This window comes from Columba livia, chromosome 6 (assembly GCF_036013475.1).
Source record: "Columba livia isolate bColLiv1 breed racing homer chromosome 6, bColLiv1.pat.W.v2, whole genome shotgun sequence".
Taxonomy (NCBI): domain Eukaryota; kingdom Metazoa; phylum Chordata; class Aves; order Columbiformes; family Columbidae; genus Columba; species Columba livia.
The window spans coordinates 29,589,024-29,609,414 of record NC_088607.1 but is presented as its reverse complement, the minus strand read 5'-3'; the positions used below and the strand labels follow the sequence as shown (position 1 = coordinate 29,609,414).

At 37.9% G+C, this 20,391-nt stretch overlaps 1 protein-coding gene across 2 annotated transcripts in view; it reads left to right on the top strand.

The window, feature by feature from the left end:
* The window catches only part of BMPR1A (bone morphogenetic protein receptor type 1A), an 82,007-nt gene that overhangs the window by 22,648 nt on the left and 38,968 nt on the right, over positions 1 to 20,391 (top strand). Inside the window, exon 2 of one of the 2 annotated variants that reach the window (XM_065067776.1) lies at positions 13,004 to 13,125. The exons of the other annotated variant lie outside the window; for it this stretch is intronic. The gene's annotated coding sequence lies outside the window, so the exon portion shown is untranslated. The remainder of the gene's footprint in view (positions 1 to 13,003; positions 13,126 to 20,391) is intronic. 2 annotated transcript variants of the gene reach the window in all.

Here is a 20,391-nt window from a genome sequence, read left to right as displayed (position 1 = left end):
TGCTCTTGTTGAACTATATGGTATACAGATGGGAATTTTAACTGATGTACCCTGCTGTAAAAAGAAAACAGAGGCAAAATGTAAATAATAATTTATAAAACACTTCAGGTAAAACTGATTTTTTCTGTTCTTTACTTCTAATTTACTCTTGGGCAGCCTTTTGCCTCTCTTCACCTGGATAAGGAAGCTACTTCTCTGAACTGGGATTCTTTTTGTTTTTCAATGGATAGTCTTGGAAACTCTCCACCCTTGAAATCTATCATCACTTAGAAGTGTCTTGCATTCTTGTCGAACAGGGAGTGCTGAAGTTCCAGTAAGTTGTTAGTGGGCTGAAAGTTGTTTCTGCAAGGAGTGAGGAAATTTGGTGGCTTTCTGGTTCCGTGGGAATGATGTTATGCTGAAAAGGCTTTCCTGAAGACTGACGGTTCAGTTGCATTGTTACTATCTAAAGTATGAACGTATTTCGAGGAATGCTCAAGGTTTGTAAGCCATATTCAAATTTGTCACTTGAGCATACGCCTAGTTGAGGCTGAATTTCTTTAGAGCCCAGGAGATGTTTGCCTACACTTGGGCCCTTTTCCCACTGAGTGTAGCCTGGATTCTGTGTTATAGAAGATTAAATCACAGAAATGTAAGAGATAAGATAATCTGACAACCTTGTATGGAAGTCTTTGTTGCCTTCCCCTAAGTTTCACAGTATTAATAGCTATTTTATAAGTAGTTCTATAAGATGCTGAGGAGGAGGAGGCAGCTTCTCTGTATACTAGGATAATAGGTAAAAATATCTGGCTGCAGTTTTGCCTGTGTAATTGTATAAAATAGATGTCATGCATTTGAAGTGTTAAATCAGCTGAGCTTCATACTGAGCTGTAGCATAGCCTATAAAGAACCTACAATTTTACAGGTTCTTTTATTTATCTTTCTATTAACCCTGGTATTTGCTTGACAGTTTAATATAATCCAGATGATTCTCAGTGTAGAGAGGGACAGAGGTTACCACTTTATTAGAACTCCTTTTTGCATTTTGTCTTTGTTGAAATAAGGTTTTTTTTTTTCACTTATTTGGATGGGAAATGAAATACCTAAGCTAAAGGAGCATGCAAAGATGCTTAGTTTTCCTTTGTCTTGAATATCCCAGAAAATAAAAATGGAGCAGCAATTACTTAAGGTAATTAATAACTTAAAGTGTATTTGTAAGATTTATTTTGTTTGTTAAAAAACATGTGTTACAGGGTGTAATGTATACATCTGAAATAGCTCTACTCGTATGCTTTTACAAATGTTTTTCAAGTTTAATGTTAATTAGCAACAAATGGGACAGTAGTGTAAAGGTAAAAGATCTTCCTGTGATGGTCCATTTTCCACTAAATACATGGTCCTGTACATGGGAAGCTCTGCTTGCTTAGCCTGAACAGAGGTGTGTGTGTTGTTAACAGGTCTGAGCAGTTGTTACCTGAGATTGTTCTCTATTCATGGACTTCGGGGCAAAAGGAAACCTACATAAATGCTTACCCCATTGTGCTGTAAATGCCTTTAGTAGTCTTCTGGCAATGGAGAATCCACTGCACTCATGGGTAAATCAATCTAAATTGATAACTCTTTATAGTGTATATTGCATTTGAATTTAGATGAAATTCAAATGTCAGCTGCTGGCTCTTGTGCCTTCAGTAAACAGAAAAAGCTGCTGGTGTCAGAGGGTTTTTGTGTGTGTCTTTAATTATCATTTTTGGTTTTGTTTTCTTTTTTAGTTAGAAGTCTTATTGAGGCAATGATGTCAAGTATCTTAAGTTTTTTGTAGCAGGTCAAGGTTTCCAGAACTAAAATAAACATGAAATTTTAAAAAATGTTATTGGAAAATGTAGCTATCACAAATGTAAATATTTTCTTGATGGTCTCTCTCTTCTATATTATTCTCTATGCAACTCTGGAGCAGAGACAGTGAAGTCTAACCTACTCTCTCTGCTTCCCAAAAATAAAATAACTTCTTGTTTGGAGTGTATTGTGCTATAAAGCGTGTATTAAAATGTGTGGTCATATTTCAGGTGTCTTTTCCCTCCCCAAGTATGCTTAATTGCCTGAACAATAATTCATGCCTGTTTTATTCCCTTTGCCTCTTCTTCCATGAGTCCTGTTCTTATGTCTGTGAAGTGACATGTCTTCAGCAAGTGCAGCAGAGAAAGGTCACTTGTACCCGTCAGGTCTATCTTGGAGCATCCTGTTCATCTGCAGCTTGTAGGATGATGCCTCAACTTCCATGTTAGTAGCTGAGGTGAGCTTCTATGTTAGCCTCTTTGGGGCTCAAGAAGCTATGGATTTAATTTAGCTGTTCTTTTTAAAGTCCTTTTTTTCAGGATACAGCCCTTCTTCTACAGTATTTGTTCATGGAAGGTGGTTTTGCTATATGAAATGAAACTGTTCCCAGGCAGTTAACCAGAAGAGATCTGTATTGTTCTCTGTAAATGACATGTCATCAGTATTTACCACATTTTTTTCACTGTGGGTTTTCTGAAATGGAAAAAACAAACAAACAAAAAACTCAACCAAATAACAGCAAAAACCCAACCAACCCCACAACAAAAAACCAACCAACAACAACAAAAAAACAGAACCCCCCCTGCCACGTGGCAATTGCCTCCCTCCAAAGAAACACAACAAAACCCACAAAAAAACCACCACCCCCAAAGAAATCCCGAACACCAAACCACAAAACTGACCCCCCTCCCCCCCGCCCCCCCACCAAAAAAAACCACAAAAACACCCCCAGGTTTAATTTTCTTTCAGATCCTTGCCCTGGGCAGCAGTAGTCCTGTGCATTTGGGGCAAAGAATTTGAGATGTGATTAACTGAAATTCTTTACCTTTACTTCTGAATATATAAATCAGCAGGAAATGCGAGAGGCCAGGTTGGACATGCTGTATAGTTATCTAAATATCTAAAAAACCTTGTGTTGAATTGTCCTGCCCTGTGTTTGTCTGTGCCCTTCAGGTCTATTTCATATGTAGTTACTTTTTTCACAAACATGTCATTAGAAATCTTAGGTCAAGTTGAAAGGGACCATGATTTGGTGACTTAAGTTACTATAACCTTCCAGCATTCTGAATGTTTAGTTGTTAGACTTAGTAGCTGAAACAGCTGAGGATTTTTGAGCAGCTTAGCGTCTACACTGAATTACCCCTGTGTATTACTTCATACGTGATGTAGCATTGCCTTAGTCTTAACCTGTTCAGCTCAGCTACAGCAGAAGTTGAGGCCACGGTGGCCATCGTGCAAGTGGTAAGGATGGAATTTCTTTTTATGGTCATATCTTCTAAGATCCTAATAAGTAAATTGATACTTTAGCAGGATCAGTTTGTATTATTACTTGAGATTTTACTTCTAATTTCCTTAATGATTTTTTTTTTTTTCTGAAATAACAATGTTTGAAGAAATTTCAGGGACCAAGTGTGCAAGAATGAGTCCCTACTGCAAACTTCTTAATCAGAGACTGCTGATTCCATAACTATAGCTTTCTTTTGAGTTGTATATTTCTAAATGTGTATTCTCTTTTCCAAGAAAAGACTACTTGTGTTTTCTGGGATGGGATTAATGGTTGTCTGAATGACAAATTGGTCTTACTGTATCAGGAAGAGTAACAGCCTGGGTTTTTTAAACAGATCAAGGAAAGTTCAGACCACTTGAGATCAGATACAATCAAACACTACCAAGGTAATATGTAAAGGTGTTTTTTGTTTTTTTTTTTTTTGTACCAATCAATTACGAAAAATGATAAAACTTCTGGTTCTCTACCTTTTCTGCCGAAGACTTAAAGTTGTTTATGTAATATCAGTTAATTGTGGAAAGCCGGGACATCCCTTTAGTTAATCATGTGGAACATTGTGCATTAGAAGAATATTGAATTATGACTTTCTGAAGTTTTATCTAAATGGATCTCACATATAGACCATGAAAATAGCTAAATTTTAGATGCTGCACTTGGACCATATGGGCCTACTGGGAACCAAACTTTATTCATATTTATATATCCTTACATAGATGATTGTCAACAGCTGGACTCTCCAAAGAATGCACAGATCTCTCGCAGCATTCTAAGCCACCTCATCTGCTTCTTATTTGGGCGTCCTTATTGTAATCAGTATTGATAACTAGTCTGAAGGAAAACGCTGGGCATTACATTTTATTAAAAATCTAATGTTGATTAAAGTATGACCAATCATTTATATAATAGAAAATAAAGTATGCATTGTGTTTTTTATCGCTAGGGATTACATCAACAGGAGACTAATTTAGAGTTTGGTGTATAAATACAAACCCTCTTCTCTATGGTCTTGATATGATGCGCACTGCATGGATTTCAGCTAAATGTCCTTCCCTTGTTTTTGTAGTCACTGCCAATTTTAAGATTTAAAGATAGTTGACTGATTGTTTCATTTTACTTTACCATGGTGGAAACAAATGCAAATTTTAAGGTTTATATGTTTTAGCAGAACTTAAACAGATTTTACTGAGTGAGGCGAGAATTCTGTGGTTTTGTGCCCCAAATGCCAATAGGATTTTGGTTTCAGTACACGCCATTTAATAGAATATGTGCATTTTTGTAGCTCCAGGGGAAAAAAGCCTGAATGTTCAGCGATGTGTGCCAGCTGCTAACTTCTGGAACCTTAAGGTTTCCATATTCTTTTAAAATAGTTAGCATCCCTGACAACTAAAATGCGTGATGACTGACCTTCAACTGTTCTCCGTGTGTCAGATCTGACAGGGGAAAGCATTCATGCTTTCAGTGTTCTGTTGTGAAAGGCTGAGTTATGATAGAGACATAGGTTTTTATTTTGCTTTTCACGAGGAATACTTCTGAGCTAATACAGAAGTATTTTTATGATTTCTAGAAGAACATTAATTGCAAGGGCTCTTAATATTTAAATCTGTTTAAACTGCCAAAAATATCAAGATATGTTTGTATTCTCATATCTGAATGAAAAAGTAGTAATTTTTGAGCACCAGCACATGTTGCAATGGTTCCCCCAAGAGCATTATTTTACTGTCTTGAATGTTAGAGTGTAGTCCATGTCATTTTCTCTCGGAAAGCTTACGTACCTGATAAGTCTGCTCATGGTGAAGGGCTATAACCATTGGGAGGGTATCAGGGGTGTCTCCTGATTTCCTTGAAGATGCTGTCATGCTTACATGTGTTCAGAGCTGTTGAGATGATGGCTCAGACTCACTGTTTTGCTAAAGTCAGTGACCTTCTTGGAAAGGTTTTCTCATTCCCAGCTATGTGTTCCTGTCACTTGTGTTCTTTGTCAGGAGTTACAAATAGCGCAAGCTGTGTTTAATATGATTCTGTGTGGCTGTGGTTCAATTTAAAAATGAAAGAAACAAACCATTAATCCTACACACACATGCAGAGGGTCAATGCAATAGAACATTAATGCAGTTTTGGGGTCTGTTTGCTCTGTGGTCATTTGATAGTGCCCAAGACCATGGGATTTTAAAGCTGTGGCAGAACTCTAAAACAAAAATAAAAAAAAAAATCAGGCGTTCCTGAAAATGTTTTTCACTCTTTGAGTTACTCTATAAAAAGACAAATTGAAGAAATACTTGACCTTTTGCAGGAATCTTAGGGGGAGGGAGAAGAGGATCACCTATCAAAACGTGGTCTAATATGTCCCGCAGCACAGGCAGAAGCTAGATTTCATTGGTGCTTTTGTCAGAGAGAAACTGCAGTCTGGGCAGCATTCCCAGGAATCAGTATTGTGATAAGAATGCCCGCCTCTCGGTCTGTGTGCCAAGTGATCAAATTTTGTTGTTGCTTCCATCCATGCAAGGCAACCTATCAGCCAGGTGGTGAGTTGGGCCCAGTGAGGATCCGGAGCATACTGGGGAAGTTGACTGCGAAATTGCCTGATGCCTAAACAGCATGGAGCCTAGGTGTTGTTTGATGAAGTTTTGAAATGCTGGAAGGCTTGTGAAGTCCATGGTCTCACAACTAGCCTCATGTTCTTAGGAATGATAGATGCAGCAGGAAACTGCTAACCATGGGGCCAATCTGTGTTCAATATCCTGAAAGGAGGTTCAGATTGTGGATAGAGGAGCTTTGGGTTTGGTGCCTCCAAAGCTGAGGTAAAACAGCTGAGTTTTAGATCTCTCTCAGAAAGCAAAAGTACTTGTTAGTGAACTGTTCCGGGTACTTGGAGAGCTGTGGAATGTGATGAAAGGAGTTGCACAGCGAAAGCTTTAGCCCAGTTGTTTTTTGATAAAGCTTGGCAAGTCAGATTCTGACTCGACCTCTCCACACTGAATTAACTGTCTGGCTTTGTTGCATCACCAGTGCTGCAGACTGATGGAATTGCTTTTGAGGATGGCCTGCTCTATAACCACTTCAGTAATAACAGCGAGCTGTTGGCAGATATCTTTTAGCCCTGAAGTATAGAGAGTCAACTGATTTTTTTTTTTTTTTTTTTTTTTTTTTTTTTTTTTTGGCTTCTCCTGGCTCATTGGACAAAGAACATCTAAGAAAACTGGGAGGAATACTGCAGCTTCACTGGGATTGCAGAGCCTGCTCTCACAGCACGATAGGCTGTGAAGTCCTTCAGATAACTCCAGATGATGTATGCCAAAATAAAATATTCAAGATATCCTCTAAGAAATCAGGAGGCTTGAACTCACAGAATCATTTTGGTTGGAAGAGACCCTCAGGATCACCAAGTCCAACCATAACCTATCTCTAGCACTAAACCATGTCCCTAAGAACCTTATTTAAATGCCTTTTAAACTCCTTCTACTGTAGGAATTACATCTACCAGGACAAAGTGAAAGCTGAGGCAGACTTTCATGATGGCTCTAAGGAGGTTTGTGTGTGGAGTCTCATGGCCCCAGTAATTAATTCCTTGTGTCACAAGATGTTGTGGACAGTGCAGTGCATTGTAATTTATGCAGATTCATGTCACTCTGAAAAGTGCATCCTGTCTATTTGTCTGGTAATGCGCAGTCCCGCCTTACTCAGGAATGTGTTTGTGTTCTAATACTTCTAGATATGCCCTGGGGCAATGATGTTTCAGGAGCTTGATTGTGTAGAACACTTAATCTCGGCTGGAAACTCGGATGATGAAGACAGAAAGGTGTAACAAGGGCAGGGAGAGTGCTGAGCTGTGAAGCAGTGTGTTGGTCCTTCAGATACTGTCTGTTCAGGGCGTCTTCTGTCTGTATGAGCTTGCAGAAGAAAAGCTCAAGTTCTAGGGCACAGACTCTTTCCTCCGATGTGTAAAAGGACCAAATGATGTGACATGTGAAGAGCCTCCTGGCACCTCCTGGGTAGAGTAGTTCTTTAAACATGTCAAGAGAAGCTGTATCTGTTCTGCAAAAAAAGTTTTGTCAATGTGCTAGATCTAGTTCAGGGATTTAACTTCTGACTAATAATGTTAATGAAATAAATAAAAATTCTGTCCCAGTAAGAAGAAAGCTGAATGCCTCCAGTAGAGAAGTTTGTTGTTTTTTTTTTTTTTTTCCTAAAAAGAGGGAGACCTGAATTGAAGAAAAGTTGTTTTCTTTTTATTTTTACAGATTTGCCCTATATATGGTGTCAGACTGGAGATTAAAACTCAGTTAAGAGATTTTGCATTAGTGGTAGCAGCACTCGTTATTCTACCTGCCTGCACAACCAACCAGCCGGGTTACATTAGTATTTAAATCGACCAGTTAATGTTTAAGTCTGTATTATTTATATATGGTACCTTATTTTCATCAAACTATTCCAGGGCAGTATTTCTGAAGTTCTGTAAACCTCTACACAAATGATTATTGTTTCTTTTCTTCAGTAAAGGATCAGTGTAGTAATAAAGACAACAAAATAGAGGCTTTTTAAGAACAGCCTACAAGTGCTGGAAAGATTAGTGGTATCCTGAACTAATTTGAGAGTCTTGACCGGATATACAAAAAGGCTGAACTACTGTAACACAGATGTGAAGAACAGTATGACATGAACTGCTGGACTGTTGTATTATTCCTTACATTTTTAATAGCTTGTAAGAATAACTTGGTTATTGTTTATTAAAACTCAAGGGAATACAGGAATAAAATTAATTTTTAAAAATAGCTTTCATGTAGGTAGATTTTTACTGAGCTGATTTTTAAATTATTTTGAACTAGCTTTCCTCAAGAATTAGATAAATCTGCTTGAACCATACTTCAGGTTATTTCCCATCTTGCTACTTGAAAAACTTGTTGTCCAAAGGCTGGAAAGCTGTATGCTTTTTCAGCCAGTTCATTTTATTGTGTATAACAGTCCCATTGAATTTAGAAGGGTTGTTCTTGCTCATATACCTTTGCTGTTGCACAGACAAGACCACCAACTCCCAAATGTGCCACAGGCAGTGTGATGTTTTCTATTACCAGTATGCTATGGGATTTTTCTCACATGTAAATTTGTTGAAAAAGTTTTCCTTAAGAAATTCCTTATCCCTGGACATGAACTTTGAGGTAGAATTTGGAAATTTGTTATGGCTGTTTTCCCTTTAAAATTCCACTCAAATTTCACAGCTTCTAAAAACAATATATTCACTATTTTTCAAACTCTTTCTAGCTTGCGGCAACTCTGGATAAAATTTCTAGTGGCAGTCATGAGGCTGTTAACTGAAGCATCTTCTAGGCTGCCATCTGGGCCTGCAGTCTATTTTCTTTGTGCATAGATTTCTAACAAAAAGCCTTTTGTTTAGGACTTCAGTTTACCTGAAAATGAGTAATTCTGCTTCTGAAACCTGTCCTGTCTGTGGTTAACAGAGCCCTCAGCTGGCTGTGAACTCTGACACTACACACAGAGGCACACGGGTAGCACCACTTGCTTTTCTCTTTCTCCCCTTTGCTCCCACCCCAAATCTGAGATGCTGATTTTGCCCCTCATATCGCCCCTCATTTTATTTTTTCTGATGTAATTGTTTGTCTGATATCACCCTAGCCCATGTCTGTGATATGATCTGAATTTGCAGGAGCTTTAAAACAAGTTCTGTTTCATAAATTGAGATAAAGGTAGGATTAGCTGAGCAGCTGTCCCTGCAGAAGTGAAGCGCTGGTGGCTGGAGGAAGTAAAAGAGTAGGAAAGAAGCAACTGGAAGCTAGAGTGAATGGAGAAGTATTTAACCCATAGTCTGCACAAATGAGTCCTTGTATGATTGTGTACTTACTTGCAATTGAATTACTTCAACTGTTATGTTAATTAGTTACTTTCTTAAATTATGTTCCTTAAATACATATAATTTTGCCTTTAAAATGAACACCTGAGTTAGAGATGCCTAATAGCACAAAGATTTTGCCATTTGCATGTGTCTGTTTCTAAAAATGATGGTACGTCAGTTTTTATTTAAAGGTAAAGTCTGTACAAGCATCCTGTCTTCCTGCAGTTGCAGATTTCCCACCTGCCAACCCTTCCTGCTGTGCTTATTCAGCTATAGGTTTGTCAGGGTACTGGATGCTTATAGCCACATCAGAAAGGCCCTTCATCTACCTCTGCTGTGAAATTTCTAATTCATACTGAAGGAATGAAAGTTATATATCCCACCCACCTGCCCCAAATAAAGGGCAGTTCTCAAATTTTAGCATATTTCCCCAGCTGTAACAAGTAGCAAGGTCCTCTGAGGAGGAAGAGATAATTTAAGATAAATCAAGTAATTCAGCTAAAAACTGGTGGGGCAGCTGGAACAAAGGGGGGATGAACTGGAGGCACAGAGTGCAGGGAGAGTCAAGTCCCAGGAAACTTCTCAGCATCAAAAGAAGAGAGGTGAGGGACTGAGTTGGATGTGGCCCTGGAGCAGGAGGAACTGAAGCTACTGAGAAGGGAAGCAGGATCTCGAGATGAGTGGGAAGACAAAAAGGAATCCACAGCCGAAGTAGGGTGAGTTAGTCTGACTTGAGCTTTGCCACTGCAAGTCTCTCCTGTCGGTTTGTCCTGCTCCTGGCTGGTTGGTCGATTCCTGCTGTCCTGCACTAGCAGGGTAGCCCTTTCCTCCCCACACACTAAATGAGGTTTAGATCAGCTTATCTTAGATGTACTCACTGTTCCCTGGGACCTGCCAATGGCAGAAAACCTACAGTTCTCTGGGTTTGCTAGGTAGCTAGTGTATTCATGTAGTTCAGACTTTTCCAAGATTGGTTGCTGTTATTTCTGAGTTAATCGTATATGAAGATCCCTAATTTAGTTTTAACACTTAGAAAAATTTCCACACAAATCTGGATTTAATGTGTAAATAGTGACAAGCACTGTAAAGCTCTGTACTTTTGAATTTGTGCTTCTTGTATTCATTGTAGTAGATCAAGGCCTAATAAAGCAAAGGTGAGGTTGTGCAAATATTTTATTCAATAGTTTTATTTTGGTTTTGATAGCATTTCTTCGGAAGAAGATGCCATCAACAATGGCACTAAACATTTTTAAAAACTACTCCATTAATAATGAACCATTTTGGGTAACTGTATAAAATAAATATTTAAGACAATTGACTTTTATACAATCCTGTATGTTCTTAAGTAACATCTCATGCCAATGAAGAAATGGGAGAATTATTAACACAGTGAGGACACTTCCATAAATTAATAGTATCATTAATTCCAGTCCCATCTCTGACAGAGGTCTTGTAGTTACCCCTTTGAAAATGGTAGAGATGATTCTGGAACTGACAAATATTCAGTAAGTCATAAAAGAGGCTGTGTCCATGTTACTGAGCAATGTGGTGTAACAGGATCAGATCTGTCAGGTGCTGAGAACCTGGCATCCATGCTATACAGATTGTGAGGGTTTTATTTCAAGCTGGTCCTCGTCTGATTCTGTGGCTGAATACCTGTTAGTGGTTGGAGCGTGTACAGTGCACACCTGAAGCTTATTCTCTGATCTAGTTTTATTCAAAAGAAATCTGGTTCATGTACTTGGAGACTGCTTTGCAATGTAAAGCAAAGCAAGGAAAATGGAGTTGCTTGGGAGGTTGACTTCAGAAGTACAGTCCTGATTTGAATTAAAATGCTGATGTAGACATACCTAGGGTCATGCAGATCAGGAAGTCCACTAAAATAATTCTGTCTGGTAAGAGAGCTTGGATACCTCATACATGGGAGTGGGATCAGGACATGCAATGAATGCTTACAGAAATTACCAGTTACTAAGAATTGAATAGATTTGGGCATTTGGAAAAAATATCAGGAGGGCATAATTTTAAAAACAAAAAAAAAACGACCAGCATTGCTCAGAAATGTCTGTACCCTTGTAAAGCAGCCTATTTAAATAATAAAAAGTGGCTTTTGTATAAATCAGATACTAGATACAGGAGGAGTAGCAGTGTTGTAAAAACAGAAAGCACACCAACGTTTTTATGTTTATAGTTGTTTCTTTTGGAATCCAACAAGTTCCTTGGTTGTAGAGAGAGAGATGGATATATTTTGCAGATTCTTTATTTACTTTAAAAGGGTGAAAACAGTCTCCACAAACACTTTTGCACGGCTCGAGTGTTTTTTCAGTTTTACCATGGAAGAAATAACAGTCAAGTGTCAGCCTGTCTGCTCAGTGCAGACAGTTGTCTTTAAGAACTGGCGCTATCTGATATTCAGAATGGTTTCGGGTTACCATTTTACACAAATTTATTATTTATTACCACGACTATTAAACCTCAGTGTGTGAGGAACACTGCTTATAAATGGACATGGAGACAGAAGTATTCTGACCTTGTAATGGTTAAGGTCTTCATGGTGCTTAGAAAGGAAAAGAGAAGGAAAGCGGATGTTGAAATCTTCCTCTGCTGGAAATCCTGCAGGCACATGGTTTGTCTGCCCCTATTCCCAGTACTGTTGTCTTTGGTATTCAAAAATAAGGCATTATCTCTACCTTAGAAGATTGCTTGTATGCTTTTAACAGTATAGCTGGATTACTGGTGTTTAAGCCTTTGTGTTATTTTCAAGGTTACGTTTGTAGTCACAAGACTGGGACTTCCAAATGATAACATTCTTGTATGATCTTTTTGAAAGCTTTGGATGATGGAAACATTCAAAAATTGTGATGCTGTGACAAAACAGGAAGAGTAGGCAATAGGTGGCCTGTGCTCAAAATGGAATCTATGTAGTAAAGCTGATAAGCCTAACTTAACTGGCTATAATGCATTTGAAAACTTAAGGACTTGCCACGAGCCATGCTTGCTCACAGTTGCTGGAGTGCCAGGTAAGAGCCTGCGCTGTGCTTTCCTGTAAGGCCTGGATGCACAACGCTTCAAAAACACAAGCACAAAATCAAACCAGCCCTATTGCCAGTACTTTTTTCAAATTCTTGGCTTGCTTTTTCTTCCCAGGAGTAATCATGCCTGTGTCCAGCTACAATAAACCTATTGATTGTTTCTCAGTATATTGCAGTTCCTTGTATACTGGAACTAATGGGGTGACACCAGTAGGCTTTTGTTGTGAAGCTGCAGTCTTACAGATTCTACAGTGTTTAATAAAGATTGACTTGTGTGGTGGTTGTTTTTTTCCCTTGTCACCAACAATGTATCCTTCTTCTAGTCTGCTGACTTAAAAAATTGAGAAACCCGGTATCTAGGGGCTTGCAAATCTGGTTGGCATAGACCAGGTTAATCCAAGATTTACTGGGAGAGGTCAGAAAGGCTGCTTTTCATAGGAAAACTCCCTGCTGAGATTTTTAAGGCCCTTCTTCCCTGGCATCACCATTAATGTAAGACAAACCTGTATTTAAACCGAAGGATAGACATTTTTTTTAAGTATATGAGTGAATTATTTAATGATACTAAAAAAATAATTGTAAGTGCTTTTTAGCATCAGTATTTTATAAATATACTGCAGCCATGCAACTGTTAGAAATGCAGGAGCCTACGAAGTTTGTTCTAGCTAGGGGCAGTTCATAATGGCAGATAGCTTCTGTAATTTCAGATACTAGTATCTACAATGTGCAGTTCACATTATGTATTATAAGCTGTCAATACCATTTCTTTGGGTATCTCTTAAGACAAATTTTCCTACTGTTTTACAGATTAATAGAAATATGCATTTCCATAATACCACCTTTGAACTAATGAAGTGGAAGTACAGATGAAAACAGTCTGGAGGAAACTTGAAGTACAATACCGTTTCATTCAGTTTCCTAATTCTGAGGTAAGGTTAATGCATGCAAAATTCTATTTCAAGAATTTCAGTGATAAAAAGCGTATGATAAAGCAGCTACCATATTTTCTTACAAACATTTCTGAGCCTTCTTTTTTATGCTAGTGACAGTCTTTAATACCCTACTGAAACAGCTGTTTTATCCACTCTCTGTCCATGTTTCAGTTATGAAACAGACAGCAAAACTACAGAGACATCTATTGTAGAAATATACATTGGCAAAAAAATTACTATATCATACAAATTGTGTTTGGTACAATCTGTCTGGTCATGGTTATTACTAATGCTTTAGTTGAAATAAAGGACTGGTACACAACTAAGTGATGTACTTGTTGGGCATCTTGTCCTCTGGCACAGTGTTAGACTGGTACAAAATGTTATTACACCGGGTTTTATTATTACTGGTCTTAATAAAACATTCTGTTTTCTGGGTTTTGTTTGTTTGTTTTCAAATTAAATTCCACTGCTTCTTACATAAAGACATTCCTGTGATTGATTATGAGTGATGGGTGTGTTTGGTTCATAGTTTGCTGCTTTGTGGTGTCTGAAGCTTTTTTCCTTTATGTTACTAAGAGACTAAGTAGAATAATTCTGAAATGTCAGATTTATCACATATTTCAGAATTCTCTTCTGCAAAATTAAATCTGTTTAAATAAAGCACCCGCCATCCTACATCTAGCTTCTCATGGTTCTCACTTTGTTCAACTGGAGCTGAAGCAGAGCGCACATACAGTTGTTTTTAAGCTGTGATGCTGTTGGCCCTTCTCACTTTTTCCCATCTGGGTAGAAATGGGGTCTCTATAACAGGTGGGACAGCTTCAGAGACTTGGGCTAATAGGTTCACCAGTCATCATCAGCTTGTTCTCAGAGTAAGTTTTCATCTCAGATTATTTTATCTTGCAGATTTTGGCCACAGGTAGAAACAGATGTTGAATCCCTTTTCAAGAAAACAGTTTTTTCTTACAGTAGGACTGTGCCTTTTTCACTAATGGAGATCAGCCAAGCAATCTTAACACACATTTGACTGACAGAGAAAAGCATGTATCCCCTTTTGGAGGCCAAATTGTAGAGAAACAGTGCTTAGGGAAAGATCAGCAGTGAATCCAGCTAACCCACACTTCATCTTTAGCTGATGTATTGCTCAAAACATGTAACTTTCTGCACACCATAAGCAAATTCCCAAAAGTATAAAGTTGGAAATTGTGCTGACAAGTGCAATATTTGCAGTCAATCTACAGCACTTCAGGTGAGGAAGATAATAATCTGATCTACATGCTGAATGCATGTCTTAAGGATGTATGTTAGCTTCCTTCACCTTCCTATTTTACTCAAGTTATTTTATGCCTGACAAGAAGACAGGCAGGTACTATTTCTTCTCATTCAGTCATATATTCCTAAAAATGTGTTGGATAATTCAAAGGCCAGTTGTCTTATGCACCCTGCAAACAAACCAGCAGCTAGCGTAGGTTTCACATACTTGTGTAGTACTGGAAAGTAAAGGACTTGGAATCAGTGCTGAAAATTATGGACTTGGCACTAACACAAAATCAAGAACCAATTTCCTCTGTTTTTCTCCCTGAAGAGGGGAGCAGATAATTTCTCCTCCAATGAGAGACACAGTTGAATAATAAATAACAGTTCTCAAATTATCAATAGAAGACTGCAGTTGAGGCACTGTCTTCAAAGATCACTCTACCAGAAAGAACAGTTTCTATTATCAGGCTTGTAATTAGAAGCAAATTGCAAAATTGAGATTAAGTGTTTGTGGAACACGTGCATACTAATAGAAGACTGTGTACTTTAAGAGCTATTTGTATCACTAAATAGCTTCATTAACTGAGATGGTCTGCAGTGGACACTAGAACCACATCAGCCGTTTAAAAGAGTGATTCAAGTGCTAAAGTGAAACTATGATCTTTCTTTGGGTAAAATTCAGGGGTTTACAGGATACGGCAGTGATAGAGGGTAAAGAACGGGTCATCATAGAACAATTCTTTCATCACTCTGCCCTCTGTTCTCAGTGATCCCACTCCCAAAGCATTTAGAGCTGATGCAGTATTAGGAGAAGTAGTGCTGTAAACTTTATTAATGAAAAATCTCACTCCTTTCATACAAGGGGTTTGAGGGAAGGGTAATGCTTAGAGGAAATGCCATGTATAAATGAGGTCTCTACATAAAGAGTAAATGCTAATTAGTATGTCAAGATACCATCTGTATTTCCCTCTAAGTATCTTTCAGATGCTATCCTGAACTGAAGTGAACTGAAAAATGGGTGGATGCCCTTCTGTTACACAGAGAGAAAGAGAAAAGGGCTTTTTTTTGCTGATACTTATTATTTTGCTGATATGGCTGAGCAAAAGCTTTCTGGTGTTAAGTGGCAGGGCATAAATCTATACAGTTGGGTTAAATATGAGTGAAATTAAATATTTATTATGAATGGGATGAAATATTATTTTAAAAAGGGAAAACCAAAACAAAACTACCCCTCACACCCCCTTGCCAAACCACCTTCACAAGTTTGTTTCCGCTCTTGTCCACTGTATTTTAAAATAGCGACAGGATTAGCGACAGTGGAGGGAGGTGGTTTTATGCTTTCCCTGTATGTAAATAGCTGATCCAGCAAAATATGAAATGACAACATCACTCTACCACAAAATTTCCCTATCTTGACACAGCCTGTCCTGTTTTTACTAAGGATTATGGGCTTGTAAATCAACAAGCACACAAAAGGCAAGAAGGGAACTTATCAGAACCAAACTAAAAATAGTCCTTTTGCTAATAATTTCTGTTCCTGTGTATGTTCTATCTCCTGGTACCTTTATACTTGAATTTCAATAGCAAGGTGACAAAGACAAAAAATAAGGTTACCAGGGCCCAAGAGGGAAAATCTATAAATAGCAGATGTGGACAGAGAGCATTGTCCCAGGTGTTGATCAAACATTTTCTGTACTTCCTAAGTGAGAGCTGTGTGGTATTGTATTTCACAGCCTGACCTGCTTTCAGGTGTAGTTTTTAGACCATTTATGACTTCTGACACCCACAAAACTCTGTGAAAGTGAGTGCTTTAGTGTCAAATGTTTGTCATATACAGAAAGTGCATTTTGTTTGCATCTAAAACTGCTGCCTGATAATTTATTTCTTAGTTCCTAGTTGGTGTACAGGAGAAATTGTGGTTAAATCTCTCTGGTTATCTCCTCCCTGTTAAGGTTCAATGAAGAGTATCATCCATCTCTCTGACAGTTCTCAAGATAGTTTATTTTAATCTTTCTTGAAATGGAATATCTCTGTAATGCAACCCTTCATTGTACTTACGCTAGTTCTGCTCTTATTTTTTAAGACAGTGTAAAATTTTCTAACATCTTACTTAGTAGGTTGTCTGTCTTTTAATTGCAGCTCTGAATTTGTGCAAGTCTTTGGCATTTCTAGTGCGATGTAACTGGAGAAATACGGCATCGTGTTATTACACCTAATCAGCAAGGCTCTGTATGCTTAATTACCTTCTGCAGCTAGTCTCCTGTATCTTTATTTAATATTAAAGATTTTAATTGTATTATTACTTTGTTTTCTTTGGGGTACTGAAAACTGGCCTGGGATGACTTGCCCTTTTACATTAAAATGTAAAATACTCCCTTAGTTTGACTTGCCTGCAGCAAGGTATCAACCAGGAGATTAAAGATCTCCCCTGTGCAGTTACTGAACCAGTAACTTTAGTTGACAGTTTAGGAGTAATTTCCTACTTTTCAGCTTTGAGTGTCCACAGAGGTGTCATCTTTCTGTCTCCTCCCAGACCAGTGGTGATAGAACCATCTTTTCTTATGTGAATGGAGCTTGTTTGTTCAGTGGCCAGCAACACGTGCAGTGTTTCAGAGTGAAATCTGCCAGTGATGAGGTGGTGTTCCTGCAGTGGTTTTCTTATGAATCATCACGACTACATAAAACGTCCCTCCCATCATTTAGGAAGCAGTCGTTCTGTAAGGTTGGGTTAGCTGGCACCAAATTTCCTTGGTGGCAAACTATTTGCTAGGAGTTAATTCCGTAACAAACACGCTGAGCCACTTCAGGCTCAAACCACAAATGGGAAATGCAGGTCTGTGTGCTCAAAGCATTTTCCAGAGTGGAGTAACCAGGATTCCATGTTGTCTTGTCAATTAGTTGATGAAAACAGGACGTGCCAGTGATTCCCCTCCAGAGCCGCTCTGTTCTGTGACATGCTGTCACACATTCTGCTGGTCCTTTGACCAGTATCTATCTAACAGTGTTTTCCTCACTTCCATTTGGCCTGCCTTAGCCCAGGTTGTTCCAGTAATGTGACTGTCTCAATCTCAGCATAAAACAAGAGCTTTCCCTATTGCTAGGCTGAGGCTGTGTCAGGTTCAGGAAGGCTGAGTTAAGCTGTCCAAAAATCCCTTCATTTCACAGTTTTTTTATTGGCTCTGTTTGGCTCAGAGGCTCCTGTTGAAAATGTAGTGGGTAACAGATCTGAAAGAAACCCAGGCAAGTTCCTATGTAGTAAGAGGAGGATAAATTTTCTATCTTATTTCCATATCTGAGGATGGGAATTTTATGGGGTAGGATAATGAACCAAATGAAAAATTCACAGTGATAAAAGTACACAGATCTGCATTCACAGTACAGTCTGAAGATGTTTATATTGACAGAAGTGTATCTTACAATCAGATTATTGTAACATGGATATGTAATTAGAAATATACCAGATTTTCTTTTCGGTTTATTTGCTTGCTTAATGTTTACATTAAGAAAGGTAAAATGTGGTTATGTACTGAACATTAATACAGAGATAGTTTTTTGTTTTCAAGAATTGTTTTCCTTTTTTTTTATTTTCTTGAGGCAAAACCAAGCAGATAAACGTTTCCTTCTGATGCTGCTATTTTGAAGCAGTCCAAAGAAGTCAGTTATGGACTAGGTTCCTCTGAGATAGGTTTAAAAGTCCTCCAGCGGTACCAAGGTTTTAATGTTACGATAACTTTCATGGAATGTTAAATGAGATGTTTCTCAAGTGTTGTAGTTGATATGGAATTGCACAGAAATAAATCTAGGGGTCCAGTTAACGTGTATTTTAAAATAAACAGCTACTTATTAACCTACCGAAATCTAAAATGGATTTAGATCAAGGTCCTTGTATAATATCCTTAAACTGAATAAAAAACAGCATGATAGAAACTTGCTAGTTTTCTTATTTCTAATCCAGGTATGTTATATTATTTTAAAAAATTAAACATGTACCATTGCCAAGTCTAGGTAAAGAAGGCATACTTTTTCATGTCCTTAAAATGTATATGTTTTGCCTTTACAACACAGTACAGGAATTTCAGGATCTTGAGTAATAATTTGAATATTTTAAAATGTAAATATTCTGTTCTGAAACTTTGATTTTTAAAAATACCTATGCTGAAAAAGAATCTGAATAATTAGGCAGTAAAAATTCATGAATTGGTTAGTCATATGACAGTTAATGGCAATATTTTGCCATTTTTGGAAAAGAGGGAGATGTGTTAATACTGTAGAATGGAAGAGAACTTCTTGATGGTGTAGGTTAATTTAAAAAAAAACGAACCACAGGTGTGGGTTTTTTTTTTTCCATGTGCTTTGTCATGAATTGACTTGATGTGATAATGGTTTTAGTTATTTCTAATAATGTAATCTGAATACTAGGATGGTGTGCTTTATATGTATGGGGAAAACAGATGTAAACCACTGGTTCAGCTACTGTGGGCAAGTGCACAAAGTCTGAAAGTGTATGTACAATATAAAGTCTTAGAATGCTAGTAAGTTTTCTAGTTATAGTTAGAAATAATTAAAAGTTGCTTAGAAAATCAGTAAGAAAGCAGAGTAACAATAATCTGGTTTCAGAACAGAATGGTTTGGGGGAAAAAAAAAGAAGACAGGTGAGGTGGCTATATGCCAAACAGTAGTAGTACTTTAGTTGTATTTACTAATAATCTGAAGAGCAAGCTTACAGAAAATTAGGAAAGATAACATAGCTTGATGAAAAATAAAGTAAGTACACAGCTCTAGAATAACTGATGAAGCAAGGATGATGAATGTAAAAGTTACTTTAGTAGTACATTAGTATGAACTTAGGGTAAGGAAAATGTAACTGTTTAGGTAGGATGAGCTGTGGTCAAATATTTGCTTTGGGGGAGGAAAGGGGACCCTTGCTGCTATGTCCACCAGAACAAGGATTGTGGTGTTGTCTCAGTACACAGGTCTTTATTTTGTTAAAGTAGTAAGGCAGATAGTTGCAAAATATTAAGATATTACCATTGATAAGAAATAGAGAAGTAGACATTACTGTGAAGTTTTAGAAACATGATGGCAAACCTGTATCTGGAAAGCGGTAAGAGATTGTGTCATCTTCAGTAAACAGAGACCTGCTAGAACTGGAGTGTGACCCATCCGTTCTTGTGAACCTAGTTAAGAGCATCTGCAGTACATGCATACAGGTAGGGACATGGGCATCCCTATCTGCTGCAAGTCTGTGAATGCACAAATCAGAAAGACAAGACGCTTAGGACTAAGTACTTGGTTTACATAGTCCTCCGAGTTCTTGCCTCTCGGTGAAAACTTGTCTGGAATAGTGTTTAATATGTATTAAAAAGTATAATCATGTGGATGATCAAATGCATAAGTTGCATGGGAAAATATTATGCATATGCCTATATTTGTGTTTGTCATATATCAACTTTTGAAGAAAACAGCAGCCTCATGTTCCTGATTTTTAACTTGAATTTCCTAGAAGCTGTGGCTTGCTTACAGTAATGAGGAAGTTTCCGTGCACTGATTTTTCTGTGTTTAGATATAGACAGGGCATCTTGCACTCAGGCTTTAAATGTTTGCAGTTGATGACGCTTTGCAGTTAGTGATGGAAAATTTGAATCTGTTAGGGTAACACTAAAGGACTAAGTAGTCCCATCCCTTAGGAAAATTTCCATAGTAAGGATATGCAGAAATGTCCCCAAATTGTTACACTTGACTGTGCTTCAAACAGATTTTGTTGTTGTTCTTCTAGAATCTAAAAATGCCTGTTCTCATTCAAACACGTTGCTTCAAGTTGCTGCTTTTTGAAAAACAATGATTTGTTTCAGTTGTCAGGTAAAGCATATGAAAATTTTCTACAGAAAAAGATTGATCCTAGACTTTCAGTGGAGTGACAGTGATGAGGGGTCTGCCTGTACGGAAGAGGCTCCCTGAAGTCTGTGAGGTGGCAGTGTATGAGAAGAGGAATGTTTATACAGG